Below are 18,489 nucleotides of genomic sequence, written 5' to 3' on the forward strand. Positions count from 1 at the left end.
TTTATTTCTTTTATTTTATATAATTTTATTTTTACTGGGTATTGCATTCAAGATATGTAAAAGTAAAAATTTAACCGAAAAAAAATTAAAGACAATGAAAAACATAAAAAATCTAAATGAAAAATCTAATCTTAAGAATTTTAAAATTTTTTATTTTTCTCCTACTTATTACATATTTTAATAATTTTTATGATTTGCATAGAATAAATAATAATTTGTGATAGATAAAATTCACAATTTAATGAACGCATTTTTCGTAACAGAAAATATCTTTAACAACATGTTTATATAAGTATCACTTTAAGTTAAATATGCAGTTTTCAAACCTTATAAATTATGCAAAATATCGTTCACAGCATAAGGATTTTTTTTTATCACAAGAAGGTATGTAATTGATCAATATTCTTCATAAAAATCATACTATATTAATACAATGATAAAATAAATCTGTCGATATAGGACTAATAATAGCATAAGACACTCCGCTTATAAAGACGTGCGTCAATAGCTCATTCGTACGCACGATTCCATTAATTGTCGCCGTCGACGAAGGCATGACACCATTCGTTATCCTCAGTATATCGTCAAGAATCTCATATGTCCGTAGCATCCTCATAGTATCGAGTTTCGTGATCATTGCGAAGAGTTCATAGCATTAATGAACGGTGCTAATGATGGTGAGTCGCGATTCTTCGCCGTATGTTGCTATTCTTCTACGTCAGAATGTGTATATGCGTTTCCGTAGATATAATAATAACACTGACAGTATGATGATGACGTTAATAGTAATTATTACGTTGTTTCGTCGTTCTTATGTAATGAGTGTTGGTGTTAGATTAAAAACGAAGTCTATTATTAAAGTTTGCAACAAAGAGTACGAACAAGTGCCTGTAGATCTGTTGTGCAAAATTTGTTCAACGCGAGATTGGACTTTATTTTTTGACTTAAAATAAAGTTTATGTGTAGGTTACTAATATACAGATTTCCAGGTCGAATTACTGGTTCATTTTCATTCTTATAAAAATTTTAATTTTTACCTTTATAATTATTACTTATTTTACCGATCTTCTAAAACGTTAACTCGATCCATTGAGAAACTTGGATATTTGTATCTATCATATTATAAACTTTATTTTAAGCCAAAAATGAAATCCGGTCTTAAGTTGAGAAAATTTTGGAGAACAATTGTGCTAAATATTATTTTTTTTGCAAATTTATTAAGCACATATATTTCTTTTTATTGCACGTATATATTTCTCTTTATATTTTGCATAATGTTATATTTTATATCGAGAATTTTTTATTTTATTTTATATTAAATATTTCATTTGTATCTCTAAAATCTTTCTCAGTATTTTAACACAAGTCAACAAGGATGATTGAAAATAAAATGTCATTTCCTACGTTTTCCTAATTTTTCGCGCTGAATCCGAATTTCCAAGTTTTTCTAGCACATCAGAATTTCGAGATAAATGAGGTTAAAGAAATCAAGAAGTCGATTTTGACGATATTCAAGTAACTGTCAAAATAGCAATTATCTCAGAGTAATTTGATTGATTGAGTCAAAAAATTCTATTATTCATCTCCAAAATCAATTTTGATTTTTCCCGATCCGATATTTTGTCACTGAGATATACCATTTTGAAGATAGACATATTTTGATACATGATTTTGAAAGATCCTTATGGATTAAGGATTTAGGACTTGAAGCACAAGAATTTGGGATTTAAGGGCTTGAAGATTTAAGCTTTAAAGATTCAAAGATTAATGATTTAGGATTAAAAAAAGCTTGTATTCACGAGTCTGGGACACATGATTTATAGGCTTCTATGCATGAAAATTCTTCTTTAGTTCCTTAGTCTTTAAAATGGTATATCTCGGCGATAAAATATGATCGGATCGGGACAAATTAGCTACAAAATATTATGTTACAATAAATCAAAATAGATTTCGAAGGGAAATGATACTTTCTGGCTAAACCAACTAAATAATTCTGAGGCAACTGCTATTCCAGCAGTTACCTGAATATGACTAAAGTCATCATTTTCACCCCTTTAGCCTCATTTAGCCTCATCTATTAAAATCCTGACATGCTAAGCAAATTTGAATATCGGATTTGGATTCAGTGCTAAAAGTCATATAGAAAATAACTTTTCAATTTGAATCATACTTCATTTATATTTGCAGATCTGTGTAATTGGTAAATTTTATATATTTATTTTTATATATTTAATTTTATATATTTAATTTTTATATATTTAAACTTTTTTCTTCGTAATCCATGTATTGTTAATTTATCATAATTGATATCATATTACATCCGATCAAGTACATCCGATGTCGATGAAACTTTCTTTCGCTATAACTGCGAGAGATTTTTATCTGATCGAATAGTCCAGATTCTCCTCTTGCGCTTTGAAATTTCCCACTATGGCGCCCATGCTCCCCACTCAAAACGGCGTCCATATCCTCTTTTACCTCCCACTTGAAGTCAGTGATGACGTTTCCTTTCACTAGCTCTCGATTGCTTACGCACATTGCCGTACCTTGGACGGATTGAAGTTGGAAGCATCCGCGTGTATGACAAATCCATTTGTACTTCAAAAAGGATTTTCTTAGAATGCACCGGACTCAGGAAAAGATAGAATTTAAACTGGCAAATATTTTCAGGGAATCTAGTTTAACGATTCGGATGAGGTTAATTAGAGTTAGACAGAGATATTCGGGAGAGATTTCTAATTAATTATTGTAAGAGAGTTAATTCCATTTAATTATTACGTGCAATGTTTCAATATATATAACTTAACTATAACAGTTATATAATCATAAGTAGCTATAACAATTATATAATCGTTTTCAATATTAGATGATAGAAGATTTATAATAGAATATAGACTGTTTCTATTAATATTTTAATATAATAATTATTAATTATTATTTACATGTTAGATGAAAATATTTTTAAAAAATGTTAAAAAAATTTATTTTACTGGTACAATGTAATTTCGAAAAAGCTTTTTAATATTAGTCTGCATTAGATAATTATTAGATGTTATATGAATAAATAATATATAAGTAATACATACATAATTTTAGAGTTACGTCAGCAGTTATTTGAAAATCAGGCGAGTGGATCACATACGAGACAGCCGTTTGTAGTTTCTACTGATTGCGCCAGATGATGTAATCAATAAACAGAAATAAACTTTTTATAAATCGAAAACACCTGATCTCTCTTATACTTGCGCACGCACTTAATTTTCGATTTATTAGTGTTATTTATTAATTATCTGTAACTAATTTCTTTTCATTATTTTACTTAAATCGTTAAAAAGATACTGTGATTTCTCCCACAATCATGACGAGAGTTAGAAAAGAAGATTTCGAGACAGTTAAGAAGCGCTCAACACAGGTCAATTCTCGAGGTTAAGTGTACCGGATATTATATCAAGCAAATCAGGAAGTTTTACATAAATAATATCGAATATATATTAATACAGGCGTGAGATAGTATTTATATAAAATCATTATGTAAACATATTAAAAATTACAGGTTTACAAATTATTAAAAGAATTACAGGTTGTATAAATTTTTTACCTAAATATTTACCTAAATATTTAGAATCATTAGCAAAGACATGATGTAAATTTTTTATTTTATTCGATATGGGAATTAGATATGGGATATACATCTTTTACGAAAAACTACAAAAAGGTGCATGCAGATATATACAGCAGATTAGAAGTTGGTGACTCTCTTACAATACCAGCCAAAAGTATTATCACTTCCCAAAAATATAGGAAATGGAAGTTAAATAAATAAATTTTTATCTTTTTCTTTGTCACTACTGTTTGACAAAAGTATAAATCGAAGAGGAAGAGAAGTTATAGAATAATCTTTTTTTCACTGAAAAGCAAAAAATCTTGTAGAGGAATCTTAAAGAAATATCTTTTCAACAAAATCTTGGTACTTTTTTATAAGATATTGTTAACGTGGAATAGTTTTGTTTGAAATGTCAAATTTTTGAACAATAGTTGTATGCCTAAGAATTTTCATTTTGATTTTGAATGCGTATTTATTTTGATTTTGAATGTGCATTTAAGAAACAGCAAAGTATTTCGGGATAATCTCTTTTTTATGGAAATCATGCAGTTGCTTGTATACCATTGTTATCCAAAAGAATGCAATTCTGCTACGTGACTATCGGTGAGAAACGATTATATCAGTACAATTTATTTAATATTTGCGGATATAGTCAGTAAAAATCATGTGACGTTATTGATAAGGCATGCGATATGGAGGCGTGACTACCGGAAGAATTAATTAATAAACGACCTAGGTTAATAAGACGATATATGCCATTAACTGCCAAACAATGAATGGAATTTATTGATACAGATTTGCTACGCGCGATGAATATTATCTACCACTTAAATGTTTGCATATAAAAAATAAGATTCTAATATTTTTTTCAAAATCGTTTACTAGCGCTTATAATATAAACTATATTGAAATTAAATAAAGTTAAAAAATCTAATATTAATAAAAATAAAAATGCATTTTATTACATTTTTTATCAGATATTTCATTGCAAATATATTTAAATATATCTATATTTTTTAAGGAAATAGGCAAATAATATAATACTTTAAAACGTGGTTATTTTATTGTAATTTTTATTAATATTTCCGTTTTATATATGTTGATATTGTATAAAACTGATTTACAAATATTTGATTTATTTGCACATTGCTTTACGTATTTAGTTAATAAAGAAGCGTGCGCGAATGACACATTGAATTGAGAGACGCATTTTAATTCGAAGAGTGCTCTACGTGACCGCCTTCATGGTTTCGACCATCGATTCTTGGCGTAAGATCAAACGTTACGAAAGCACTGCGTGATTGTAATATAATGTGATGGGGAACAGTATATGGAAAATGACAATATGATTAAGAATTATGTGTACATTACATAAAAAGACGCGAACGCATATAAATATTACAAGAAAGAGAGAGAAAGAGAAAGAAAGAGAGGAAGAAAGATTGTAAAAATTTATTTTTGATAACATATTTTAATCATTTTTTATCGACTAGATTCAAATAGCTTTTATCATTTAAAAATTTTATATCCTATGTAGAATTTTTTATTATTACTTTTTTGTAGCTATCTACGATGAAAGAATAAAAATCAAGCAACTTAGAATTTAATAAACATTTAATCTAATTGTAAGATAAAAAATTGTGCGTTTTGTTCGCGTAAGATTTCCTGTACCTTGCTCTTTATTTATCATATATGATATGATCGATGCATTCCCTTCTCCGAACGTACGTGATTTTCTAGTGAGAATGCAAGAATAACATCGTATAATAAGGTAGTATATAAAAAATGGGTAGAATATGTAGATATAAGGAATATTTTAAGAAGGAATTTTTCGATAAAAATATTTTTCGCGGTGTCGTGTCTCAATTTTGATACATTATCTTGAGAAACATAACATTCATATAATAATATTTTTTCTATATTCTCAGTAATTTTTTCATCAAATTTTTATCGTTGTATGCACAATATGTTTATATCTTATATAATTTCTAGAAATGATACGGCAAATATTTTCACTATCTGCTGTGACAATATATATTATACCGAGAGATTTATTGCAGGCAAATGATATATAAGAATGATAAATAAGTAAAAATATTATTCATATGTCTTCCTTCACTACAATATTCGTTTCAGATTGTATTTTTAAAAATGGCACTAATCACGTAAAATGGATGGCTCTTTATTTTTAAAAATCTATTATATAATTCATTACGATAATACTATGTATATTCTCTGTCATTATGCACGCGTTTTCTTCCATCTCTACTGTAAAGTTATCTACTATCTCGACAGTAAAGTTAAGTGGTGACTAGATCGAGTTTACGCAGGAAACATACACGGTTGCGTGGTCCAGAAAAAAATGCAAGCAAGAGTCAAGCGGAATGTTTTGCTTAATTAATGAGTCAATGCTATGATCGCTTCGTTGAAAACGCACGTGTTTTCCGCCGAAAATGAAATGCGCGATGCGTACGCAAGTTGCGTGTGACGAATCCATCCTTGTCAACTTCTACAAGATTGACACATAGAACTCGTTACTTATGGAAATTAGTCTAATTTCGTATCGCGGTTGGCCATTATGCTCATAGTCACGCATCAACGCGTAATGCCCATCATCATGACCGATAATCACTTCGATGGAAATACAAGAGGAGAATCGCGAGAATTGCGCGCAACGAACATGTATCCAGCGCCGTAGAAAACGAGATATTGTTTCTCAAGGCAAGATTCAAAATTGCATAATGCAAGTATATGCATTAACTATATATCTATCTACATACACTATCTGTCATAAACTTAACTACATGTGTTTTTCAATTTTTCAATATTTAAAACAAACATGTAGGGTAATTAAAGCCTGCTTAATTAACAATGATCATTAATACTGCAATTATATGTTACATACATTAATATTATATAAGTGCTCTCTCATATATTTGCGTGAAATATCTATTAAATTTTAAATAAATAAATACATCTTTAATATATAATAATGTTTTAATATATTCACAAAATTTTATGATTTTTAAGTTTCATGAGTTTTAGATGCATTGATTCGACTTGAACCGCTTGTTTAGATAATTCGCATTTTGACGTTTGTATAATGTTTGGAGTTTATTATAATACTATGAGTTAATTTCCTTTGAGGCATATAAAATGGAAATTCTTAATGCTATAGAAGAAACAAGATAAATTATTTGAAAATATGTTTTCAAAAATACTACAATATAAATTTATGAATGGACATTGTACAAAGTAAATCTTTCTTACTGTGTGACGAATTGTTTCAAAAGATATACACATCATGAAATTTTGAAATCTTATTTTTTCAGTTTGTTTTTATTTTTTGACAATCGGAACTGAAGAGGTTTACTTAAAAAAACGATGACAATGAAGGTCTGAAAGTCATGAAACATGAATTTTGGACTGATTGAAAATAGTCCAAAAAAAGGATTAAAACATTCAATATAATTAAAAAAGTTTTTAATTTATTTGCGCCTACTTATTGCGTTCAGCTTTTATTAGCTTATTTTCTATTTGAATTTTCTATGTTTGACATATTAAAATTTTTTTTTCATTTCGTTATTAGTAACAGATTAGATCAATCCGGGCCTTTGCAATGTGGGGTTCAGTGTACTCAATCGAGTACGATAATCTCGTTGAGAATCTCAAGTCGCAACCGGTTAGGATTTTGCGCGCAACATTACGCGAGGAAGCGCATTCGAGGCGCGTACGAATGCGCGCGCTAAAAAGCGGCATTTAAGCATCCGAAGTGGAAAAGGCGGGGGTAATTTTTCGAAAGAGGCAATTATCGATTCGTGTGGTCCCCGCGATGGCGGCGGTTGCAAGAAGCGGATAGAGACATCGGCCACATTCCACAGGTACTACAAAAGGCACGTCGGGACACCGATAGGGACCACAGCCTTCTGTCTCGCTCTTTATCTTACTCTTTCTGCTTAATATTTCGGCCGCACGGGGAAGACCACCTGCATGGACGCCCTCCTCATGCTGGACGCAATATTCAATGCTCTCTTATACCCAGGAAACAAAAAGTAAAAAAATATCGGGTCAACCTCTGAAACTCTCCGAGGATCAACCAAAAAGCATGCCGCGGCGATCTACGACTTTTGGTAAGTCCGCTGAACAATCAAAAATATGCATGTGTGCGCGATCCTCAGCGCACTCTGGAATCTGATAGGCACCGAGAGAAAGTTAAAGTGAAGGATTTAAAGTAAGATTTATGGTGGTGGCATAAGAAATGCACAAATTTAATGGTAAATATTTTACAAAAAGACGATACACAAATAATCAAACTACATTTATTTAAATCAATAATACTGCAATGTAGCATATTGCCGTCTTATTAATGCGTTTTTCTGACGATGTTTTCTCTCTCTCTCTCTCTTTCCCCCCCTTTTTCTTTTTCTCTCTATAATATTACTAATTTATTAATATTACTAAATATTATTAATTTATAATATTTATGATAAATAATGCGAAATTTTATAGTCGGCAATCTTCAAATATGACGTCGGGAATAAAAAATGAGATAATAAAGAACTACATCTAAAACATTTTTGAATGTATCGAAAGGGAAGCTTGCTTACCATTTTGAAGAAAGCAAGAAAATTTGAAAACTCTGTGATACGTGGTGTCAGCAATCATTTATTTCGGGGTTCATCATATATTCTCTCATTTCCGAAGATGCACTAATTGACGAAAAAAGCACTCGATGTATGCCGATAAAATATAAGAGGCTAAGAGATAAATGACATGCAACTTCGTCGTGAATTTTGTGGCAATATAGCAGCGCCGTTGGAAAATCCGAAGTGTGAAGGTTGGCAAGATTCGTTTGCTTTCACAAGTCAACAATGTTACGATACGAGACGAAGAAAAAAAACAAAAGGGTCTCGTGACGATGTATATATATCGGGGAATATAAACTCTTATCGATGTTTTGTATTATGCGTAATTGTCGGGAAATCCGAATTTATTTTATAATTAGTGCGCAAATCAATCGCTCATTATCGTGCAATTTATTTTCTGTAATCTTTAGAGGGATATCTGACATGACGAAGCAAATTTATGCGTATTGCATTATCATAATCCGGAATATATTTATATCAAATTGATAATTAAATATGCACCATTTGATACGTATGAACTAACATGGCGTATATTTTAAATTCAATAAAGATTATCTAATAGATTTTATAAGCACACTTAATTGATAAAATTAATATATGGATTTACGTTCAGATTAATTATTTCCATTGCTTGATCGAAACATCATCTTTAAAATATCTGCATAAGTCGACTATTTGCGAGATAAGTGTGATATTTTTTGTTGACGTCTGGTATATATTGAGTAGCAAAAACGTATGTATTCTACGTCACTAGCAACGAAATTTCCATGAATATAAAGAATCGGAGAATTTATCCTTCTGATATCACGAGCATTACATATCATTATATAAGTGTGCTTTTAACAATGTTTCGAAATCATGCATAATGCGACTCATCAGTGGGCACCCAATATTGATTGTGAATTTTTTTTTCATTATGAAATCCATGATGAATAGATCCATCCATTTTAAGAATGCCAATACTACTTACGATTAATTATTCTTAATGTATTATAGCAATCTTTTGATTATTTTTAATATTTAATATTTAAGCATCTAATATTTTTGAAAAACATTTTAATCTTATTTTACTAATACATCATTCAAAAAAGAAAACTCCTATAGAAATCAATATTAAGCAATGTAAAGGAATTATTAGTAGTTTTTATCAAGACTTTTATTTTTACTAAAGTAGAAAAATTATATTTTGAATGCAACATGTCAGTATAATAATTAATATTGGCTGTCTATACATTGTACGTGGAACTTTGTTCTTGTATGTTTGATCGATTCTTATCTTATTATGACCATTGAATTTGGTACGATGAAATCATCTGACTTTTGCATTGAACTTCGACTCTCGAAACTGCACTGTCGATTTGACAACAAACTGGTGCGTTACGTAGTGCTATTTTAGTTGGTTTCAAGTATGCCATGATAGGGACGTATATCTTAGATTTAAAGTGCATCCGCGGCCACGATTGCCAGACGTTTAAGAAGATATGTTTGCATATAGTCAAATATAATTGATTAAAAATACTTTAAATTTAATCAAAAATATCTCAATAATTGTTTTATTATTCATCATTTATTAGTATATATTATTTAATATCTACAAGTTTGATAAATAAAAATTAAAGCCTGCATAATTGCTATATAGCATCAATTTTTGTATCTAATAACATTGTATGAAAAATAAATAGAATTATATATATGGTCCTAGTTATAAAAAAAGAATTGAATTAATTTATACATAAAATGTGCGAAGGTGACATTGTATAGATTCATTTCAGTAACTTAGAATATTAATCAATTCTTAACTCATACAGTGTGAATCAACCCTTAACCCCATACTTCCTTCAATCTTTGATTCACTCTCGCCTTCGTCTTGTCTGGTTGTAACCGTCTGCTATTATTTTTAGCGCATGATCACAACGCCGTGCAAAGACGAGGGGAGAAAGGAAGAGAGCGTTTGTAAGACGGCTCTAATGCCGACCGAGTATATTAGGTCATCCCGCAGGCTTGGCTTGCATAATTATCGGCTCTTCTGTCACCAAAGGCCGACCTGCGTATAACGTTGTTACGTTGCTCTTACCGCACCCTCAATCGTAGCACTCATCAGCATGGTATGCGTAAAAATAAACAATGTACATGTGTATCATTTATGAAATCGTACAATAATTTGAGAGATTCTGTTAAATAATTAGGCATTTTAACGAAATTTAATTTTTCATTATGTAACTAAAATTATTGTAATAGATATAATTTATGCCAATCTTTTTATAAAGTTATCTAAAAAGTTTAAATAAATGTAATAATATATATCAAATATTTTTAAAAGAAAAATTATTTTATATGTGCATTGCACACATCTTATGACAGATTGTAATCTGACGCTTGAACGTTATTAATTGATAAGGTTCATTGATTCAAAGGTGTGCAATGACACATGTGGAAAGTCCTGCTAATAATCGTTGAACACCCTCTCTCTCGTTAGAGTAAGTCATGAGAAAAGATGTTTCTATGCGAATAACTACGATATAAGAAAGTCTTGCCAGGATTTTCCAGTTGTGTCACGAGGTAGTTATATTTTTGTATCAATAAATGTTAAAAGGTCCGGTGCATCAAGTAAAAAATATAATGTAAAAAATTAATTATAGTTGATAAATATCAGCACTTTGTCAGTAAAAAAGAAATTGATTATTAATGATAAAATTTTTGTCTACATTGTAAAACTCTTCTACGCATACGCTCTGATATATGTATAGTTGAATTTATCCATTAATGTATAAGGGAAGAATTCTTTATATAAGTTAATATATCTATTGATAATACAACTATGTATAATATATTAAATCGTTTTAATTTGAGAAAATTTTGTAGATTAAATTTAATAATATTTTTTATGTGAACACTGATGAGAGATATCACTTTGCATATTATAACATGTAATATAACTACTGTATTTACTATATATAATATTATATATAATATCATGAATCTAAACCATTATGTCTTTTGATGAGTAAGTCGAGTTTATTAAGCTTTCTCCGAAAATGTGGGGAAGCACGGAAAAATAGCTGAGTCTTCTGATATATTAGAGCTTCAAAAACTTTTGATCCAACAGACAGTGGACAGTATGCGTTTGTGTGCCACAGAATCGAGCACGATGTTTGGTATTGTTATATTTTTTTGTAATAAGAATTTCTCTCTCTTTTCAATTATGGCGTAGTGAGTTAAATATAGTGATATGCAACGAGAATTTGATTTATCTGTATAAATTATCAGTTTTAATAGTGTATTTTAATCAATATTATGTGACATATATAGTTTGCAGTGTCTTAAATGCAAAAGAATCAAAAACAAATCTTTCTATTTTAGTGAATCGAATGATCAGATAAGTCGATGTAATGGAGTACGTATAGTAAGAATTTATACGAAAATGAGAAATCAGATACTTGAATATTATGATGATAATAATTTTAATTGCAAAAATGGAGCAAAAAAATGTGCTAACGTAACAATATATTTAATATGTGCAGTATCGATTCATCTTGGCTTTTATACATAAATGATGGTATGTCAAAGACTTATTGAGTTTTTATTAAAAATTTTAAGATTAATTTCTATTAAACAATATAAATTATTATAAATAGTGTTGTTAAAACATGAAAAAGATCAGGTATCTATTACAGCAATGCAGCATTCAAACATTTTTCAATTAATTATTATCCAAATTTTTAAAAATATTATTTGGATATTTAGATACTGATTATATAAAATATACAAAAAAAATTGTAAACAACACGATTTCTTTGCATAAGTATGAAGTGTGCGCAATTCTAATATATAAATTTTTGTATATGTCCTTCTCGATTGATTTTTATCAATAAATTATTATGCATATTTGTTAACCAACAGGCACAATTAATCTCAAGTAATATATAAGTGAGTGATATCAGTAATAAGATCAATCAATAACTTATACTCAATTATTCATCGAGGATGTATGATATTAACTCATTACTGAGGGTCAATGCAAATGGCACTCGCGATGCCTTCGTCTAGACAATATCCTTATTTCCAGATTTTTTTCTGAGAAAATAATCTTAGAAATCAATTTTGTGTGGCTGTCGTCTGGCCGCTTCCGGACACGTGTAACATCCGCCAGTTAAGGAAATTATTCATAAAGATTCTCTGAAGAAACAAATAATCAATCGAGGAACTAGATCTTTTAAGAGAAATTTATCTTTTATTATAACAAAAGAAGTTATTTATCTTAGTATTATTTTAAATAGTTAATAAGATTCTATTAGAGATAGATACATCTAATATAAGCAAATACAAAAGAAACAAATCTTTCTGTTCAATGGAATATAAGCAAGTATTTAAAAAATTGATTGAAATTTTATTTTTAAGACGGAAAATCTTTTTCTCGGATTAATTACACATTAGAAATATTATCAAATTTATTATATTGCAAAAAATTTATAGTACAACCTATTATGATAAATGTGTATTTTCCTATCTATGGGACTATCTGTAAGACGATGAAAGGCCATCGATTACCGTATGTGCTAATGGATATTGCATTTGCATCTGCGATACTGTTGTTTCGCGCAATGCCTCGACGAAGAAATCATCGGCATCAAGGCAAACGACTCACGAGAAAAATTAAATGAACAATACGCGACTGCCTAATCGTCGAAGCTTGACTTCTATGTCACGGATATCATAATAATACATACACGTAGCACGTTTTGTGCTCCTTGCGGATTTTTTCTTATATCGAGTGTTTCTGTCTCTCATATCTGTCATTTGGTACGCTCCCAATTAATTTCGCAGAGTACGCGTCAAACACAATTTTAAATCAACGTCATTCGCGTTAGGTGCGAAGATATTATTTTTCTTCGCTAAATAACACGGCTCATTAAAATGCTATTAAATAATAAAGCAGATTGCGACCGATTACGTTGTGCGATGCTATCACGTAAATGACCTTTCCGTAATGCTTGACGTCAGTGCGATACTGTTTGTGACGGATGTTGCGTGATAGATGATGATATTGTACCGCGAAGATCCTTGCAGGGAATGTGTCGCCGTTAATTCGATCCCGATTCGATTTCTCGCGATGGAATTTAGGTAAAATACGATTAGTCAAGTGTGAGACTCTTTCCTTTTCCGTGGGTGATGGCAGATGTAGGCGTGAAATTTCACGTTCGTGACGATTGTCGCCCACGCCAATCCAACGTCACGAATGCTACGTCATAGATTTCTCGGACTTCGAGAAGTATTTCGAGCACGTTGCCGTTATCGCGTAACAGTTCTCATCGCAAGAATGTCATTAGTTGGTAACGGATGTCAGAGCAACTTTGTCGAAACAGGATGTATCAATGTGTCGTTTAAGAAATTTAATATCGGAGATAGGGCACAATATTGAGAGGAGAATTATCATACACTCGACTGGTATCAGTTACACGTAGCGTCTATCGTGAGACGAGGTAATACATCTCGCGAGGAGAATAAGTTTAGATACCTATGCATATGCAATTTTGATAAGTACCGTGAGAATATAAATAGGTAAAATTAAAACAAATAATTATTTTTCAAAATTTTAAGTATTATAAATTTCTTGAAGTTTTAAAAAAAAAGAGTAATAAAACGAGTTGTATTTTGTGTATTACCTCTCTCATTCTAGACATAATTGTAGAAGCGTAATATTCGATTGACTCACCTTATCCTGTGAGGAGACCTGAGCGGAAAAGCTCGAACAAGCTGCAACAAAAAAAGATAAAATATGATTATTGTTGATTTTATAAAAAGGTTTTTGCAATGCACATATACGTCATTGCGTGAAATTTTGACGTCTTTCGTCTAGCAAGAATAAACACATGAGGATGCGAAGTCCGAGATATTTTAAAGCTTTATGCAACGATTACGTTACACGTTGAGCAGGATATTCTGCTTTGGAATATCCCCCGTGCATTTATCCTGCGGTCACTTCGTAAGTCCGTAAGTCAGATTTACCGCTGCTGTAATAGTTGCTTGGCGGAAGAAAAAAAGTAGTCATCCTTCAAGTATGCGGGTATTGTTTCTTAATAATATGCTTTGAATCATACTCAGTAGACGAGTCTTCGAGATACATCGCATTTGATTGTTGTGCCGTGCAATGTATTTATTGATGTCGTAGCAAAGGTCAGCTTGCGTTTTCATGTCTCTTTTGAAAGAAAAATATATATGCCTCTCTCTCTCTCTCTCTCTCTCTCTCTCTCTCTCTATATATATATATATATATATATATATATATATATATTAAATAATTTTAAAAAATTTTAAAGAAAAAGTTAAAAAAAATTATGCGTTAATTTTGTTCAGGAGTATATATATATATATATATACTCCTGGACAAAAATTATATATATATATATATATATATATATATATAATTTTTGTCCAGGAGTGTATATATATATATATATATATATATATATATACTCCTGGACAAAATTAACGCATAATTTTTTTTAACTTTTTCTTTAAAATTTTTCGTTAAAATTTAAATATCAGCTTTTAAAGAAAAAGTGAAAAAAAAAATTATGCGTTAATTTTGTCCAGGAGTATACATATGTCATGGGTGTTGTCTTAAAGAAAGTGTTGAATGCATTAAATTTATAAACTAAATAGTCTCTTATAGCGTAAATAAGGAATAATGGCAGAATAAAAATTGGGACATATTAAAAAGATAAAAAAATTTATTAATTTTGTAATTAATATTGTCTTGCTTTTTATAATACTTAGAGCGGAAGATATGGTTACATCACTTCTTGTCGTATTAATTTTTCTCACGCGAGCAAGACCAGGTGGACTGATAAGGACACTGGCAACGGATTCTAACGGATGCAATCAACATCGTAGATGCGTTGCACCTGTTATAGCGACTTCTTCGTAATCACTATAGACTTCTTCAAAATAAAAGCCAGTTGTGCAGAGTTTAGGATACCAATGCAAGAGCAGCGAGTATGTGTGTGTGTATCATTTATACTTTCCTGACACTGCATACCAAGAAGTTCGTTCTTGTCGGACCATCCATCTTAATATTTTAACTTACAATGTGTCTCGAATATCTGTATATATTAATATCTATCTTAATTGCAGTTTCATATAAAATAATTGCTTTATTGTGTGCATTTCTCTTGATGCGTACTTGCATATAATTAATAAATAAAATATAATTCAAAAAGTATATCCTTCTTTTTAATTTGGTATTATTTTTATTAATTAAGATATTATAAAACATCGTAAGATTTATAAATTTATAATATATATTAGTACATATATTTTTATATACATATATTTATAAAACTTAATATATATTTATGCATAATAAAGATATGCATAAATTTTCGTTAGTAACGTATTTAATCAGACTCTTTTGTGTATAAATCCTAAAGATTAAAAATTTTTTTGAAATGTGCAGGACACCCTGTGCATATACACGTTGTGATCGCACGATGGCACGATGGCACGTGGTCGGAGCAGCCGGTGTACACTCAAGTATACACTTGTCGCTCGCAGAGCGCTGGTATGTACAGATCATTTCCTCCGAATGAATCATCGCTATGCCGGTGCCCTTCAGGGTCGAGACGATGGATCTTCACAGGGGTCAGAAGATCGCACGATATCGTGTTACCCTGTCAGGACGCACCTGTGCAGCTCTCATCTCAAATACAATTATATTACGCGCCTTTACTTAGGATGCACTTCAGCGGATCGTTTCATCTTAAGTAAAGTACTTCCGTCGTTTTTATTTCCTTTTTTCTTTGAGTATTTGTTATTTTTTTCGATAAGATATCTAGTAAAATCTATGGAGCTCGTATCGTCCTCAAAAGCATGTGCCTTTGATTTCTTACGTTCATTCACGCTTTTCTTCAGAGCCGTATCGATTCATTTAATGATTTAAACATCTTTATCATATTAATTTTTCCATTAATCAATTTTTATATATTCGATATTGTCTTTTAAAATATTATGATCTTATTTCATTACATATAGTTTAGTCCTTTAGAAATTTCTTTTGTTTAAATTTATCGCTTTCGACAAGTATAGTCACGTTTTGTATTATTATTTCACTAATAGAAGAACTTGTATTACAATCTTAGTGGCTAGTATTTAATCTTTAATTACGTTATCATATACTTTCATAGTTTGTTATCATCAAAGATCATTTTACTTGGCCGTCTGTTAGCTATCCATTGATACAAAGTGCAAACAGAACTAAGAAGGCATACCATCGATAATCATACGATGTGTTTAAGTCGTTCATTCATGTGTGCACTCATACTTTTTTTTGCATAAGCATCTCTTCGTTATCTAAATAAACATTATGTAAATATGCATTCTCAAAGAAATGGAAATAATCTTTTTTATTTATTTGCTAATTGCAGATTTTTGTGATAGAATAATTTATAGAATAAAAATAATCGTAAAAAATGATGTGTAGGTTAAACTAATGTAAAATTTAACGAATTTATTGCTTTAATTTTGATGAATAGCGTTGCGTATATATATTTTTGTATATTATTGCTGAAGAAATATATTTAAAAACTTATTTACATTTTCAGAACGTGAAAAAAATTAATTCTGTTTTCAGACTCTTAGATTTATTAGCTATATTTAAAGTCAATATTATGCATTTAATTAGAGAGCTATTCCCGGATGTGTATCGGATGGATGTAATTTTTCTGAGGCGCCAGTTGCCTTTGCCATACACGCGATCTTCGTTATCTAAATAAACATTATGTAAATATGCATTCTCAAAGAAATGGAAATAATCTTTTTTATTTATTTGCTAATTGCAGATTTTTGTGATAGAATAATTTATAGAATAAAAATATTCATAAAAAATGGTGTGTATTTCAAAAAAGGTTAAACTAATGTAAAATTTAACGAATTTATGGCTTTAATTTTGATGAATAGCATTGCGTATATATATTTTTGTATATTGTTGCTGAAGAAATATATTTAAAAAACTTATTTAAATTTTCAGAACGTGAAAAAAATTAATTCTGTTTCCAGACTCTTAGATTTATTAGCTATATTTAAAGTCAATATTATGCATTTAATTAGAGAGCTATTCCCGGATGTGTATCGGATGGATGTAATTTTTCTGAGGCGCCGGTTGCCTTTGTCATACACGCGATCTTCGAGGGCATGCTTGTAAGAGGATTGAACGCGCATAGGATCGCCGAGACCGTTTGTTGAATCATCACGACTCGATTCCAAGAATGCTCCATTCATCTCGGAGCAATGTCTTCGTAAAGGACGCATACACCAAAGATCTTGCAAAATCGATATATCTGCTTACGGAAAAGACATTCCGATCTCATTCTACGCGCGATCGTGGTTTTAAGGACACGTCTTTCCTAATAACAACGCGACCAATTTTAGGAATATCATGCTTACATGCTTGCCACGTAACATATCGAAGAAATATCTCTTATATTAGATACCGCTTTTCGTGTTCTAATTTATTAATCATTAATTAATAAATTAGTTGTCATTAATTTTGAATGAATTAATTTCAAATAATGCAGTATTTTTATTTGGCGAAGATATAATTCACAGAATTATACTATCTACTCTTTATTTAGTTATTAAAATAAAAATATATTTTTTTATGTAATTTGATTATAATATATAAATTATTTTTGTTTATTTATAATAATTCTTAAAAAGATTGAGATTTCAATAGAATTGCTATTCAGTGCCTGCATTACTGCCTGTCTTCTAATTGTATATGTGTTTGTAGGTTATATAATGAAAATATGGATTTCCCCTGTTTTATTCCTTTACACATGAACTCATTCACACATTTGGTGACGTGGTATACTATTTTTGCGAGTTAGTTACTACTCACTCATAGATTTTCAGTCCATTCAATGGAGCTTAAATAAACTGTCAATTACTTTTGTCAGAGTGTCTTCCGCGACAAGTACATGTTTAATACGAAATTGTTTATAATATTTCTGCGAATTTTTACCTACATCATTGGTTGATTTTCAACGATCCAGGATATTACACGCGATGTGCTTAAATAAACGTATGTAAAATGTGCTGACAATTCAGTCGGGACTATTTGGGAATTTTTTCAGCCGGATGCGCGGCACGCTTTGAATGTTCTGAATCATTGCGAATGAATTCCCTTGGCGATGGGTGGTGGACCATCTTCCTTCCGATCGTCTAGTCACGATAGCTTGTCTT

The 18,489-nt window shown here is 30.3% G+C and overlaps 2 long non-coding RNA genes across 3 annotated transcripts in view; one reads left to right on the top strand and one right to left on the bottom strand.

Annotated features, from left to right (window-relative positions):
• LOC145972594 (uncharacterized) overlaps positions 1-16,263 on the top strand; it is a 162,365-nt gene extending 146,102 nt beyond the window's left edge. The window contains exon 4 of the long non-coding RNA XR_014439238.1: positions 15,707-16,263. This is a non-coding gene — a long non-coding RNA (uncharacterized LOC145972594). The remainder of the gene's footprint in view (positions 1-15,706) is intronic.
• On the bottom strand, positions 176-8,677 carry LOC145972694 (uncharacterized). Of its 2 annotated transcripts, none has more exons than XR_014439263.1 (3): positions 8,212-8,677; positions 3,087-3,165; positions 176-2,675 (listed from the first exon to the last, which is right to left on the bottom strand). It is a non-coding gene; the product is annotated as an uncharacterized LOC145972694 (long non-coding RNA). The 2 variants fall into 2 exon arrangements; XR_014439261.1 differs by having other exon boundaries at positions 178-2,598; positions 8,212-8,659.
• Positions 16,264-18,489: the final 2,226 nt, after the last annotated feature.

This window comes from Camponotus vicinus, unplaced genomic scaffold, assembly GCF_025532165.1.
Source record: "Camponotus vicinus isolate PSW18456_S1 unplaced genomic scaffold, iyCamVici1.0 SCAF_1, whole genome shotgun sequence".
NCBI lineage: Eukaryota > Metazoa > Arthropoda > Insecta > Hymenoptera > Formicidae > Camponotus > Camponotus vicinus.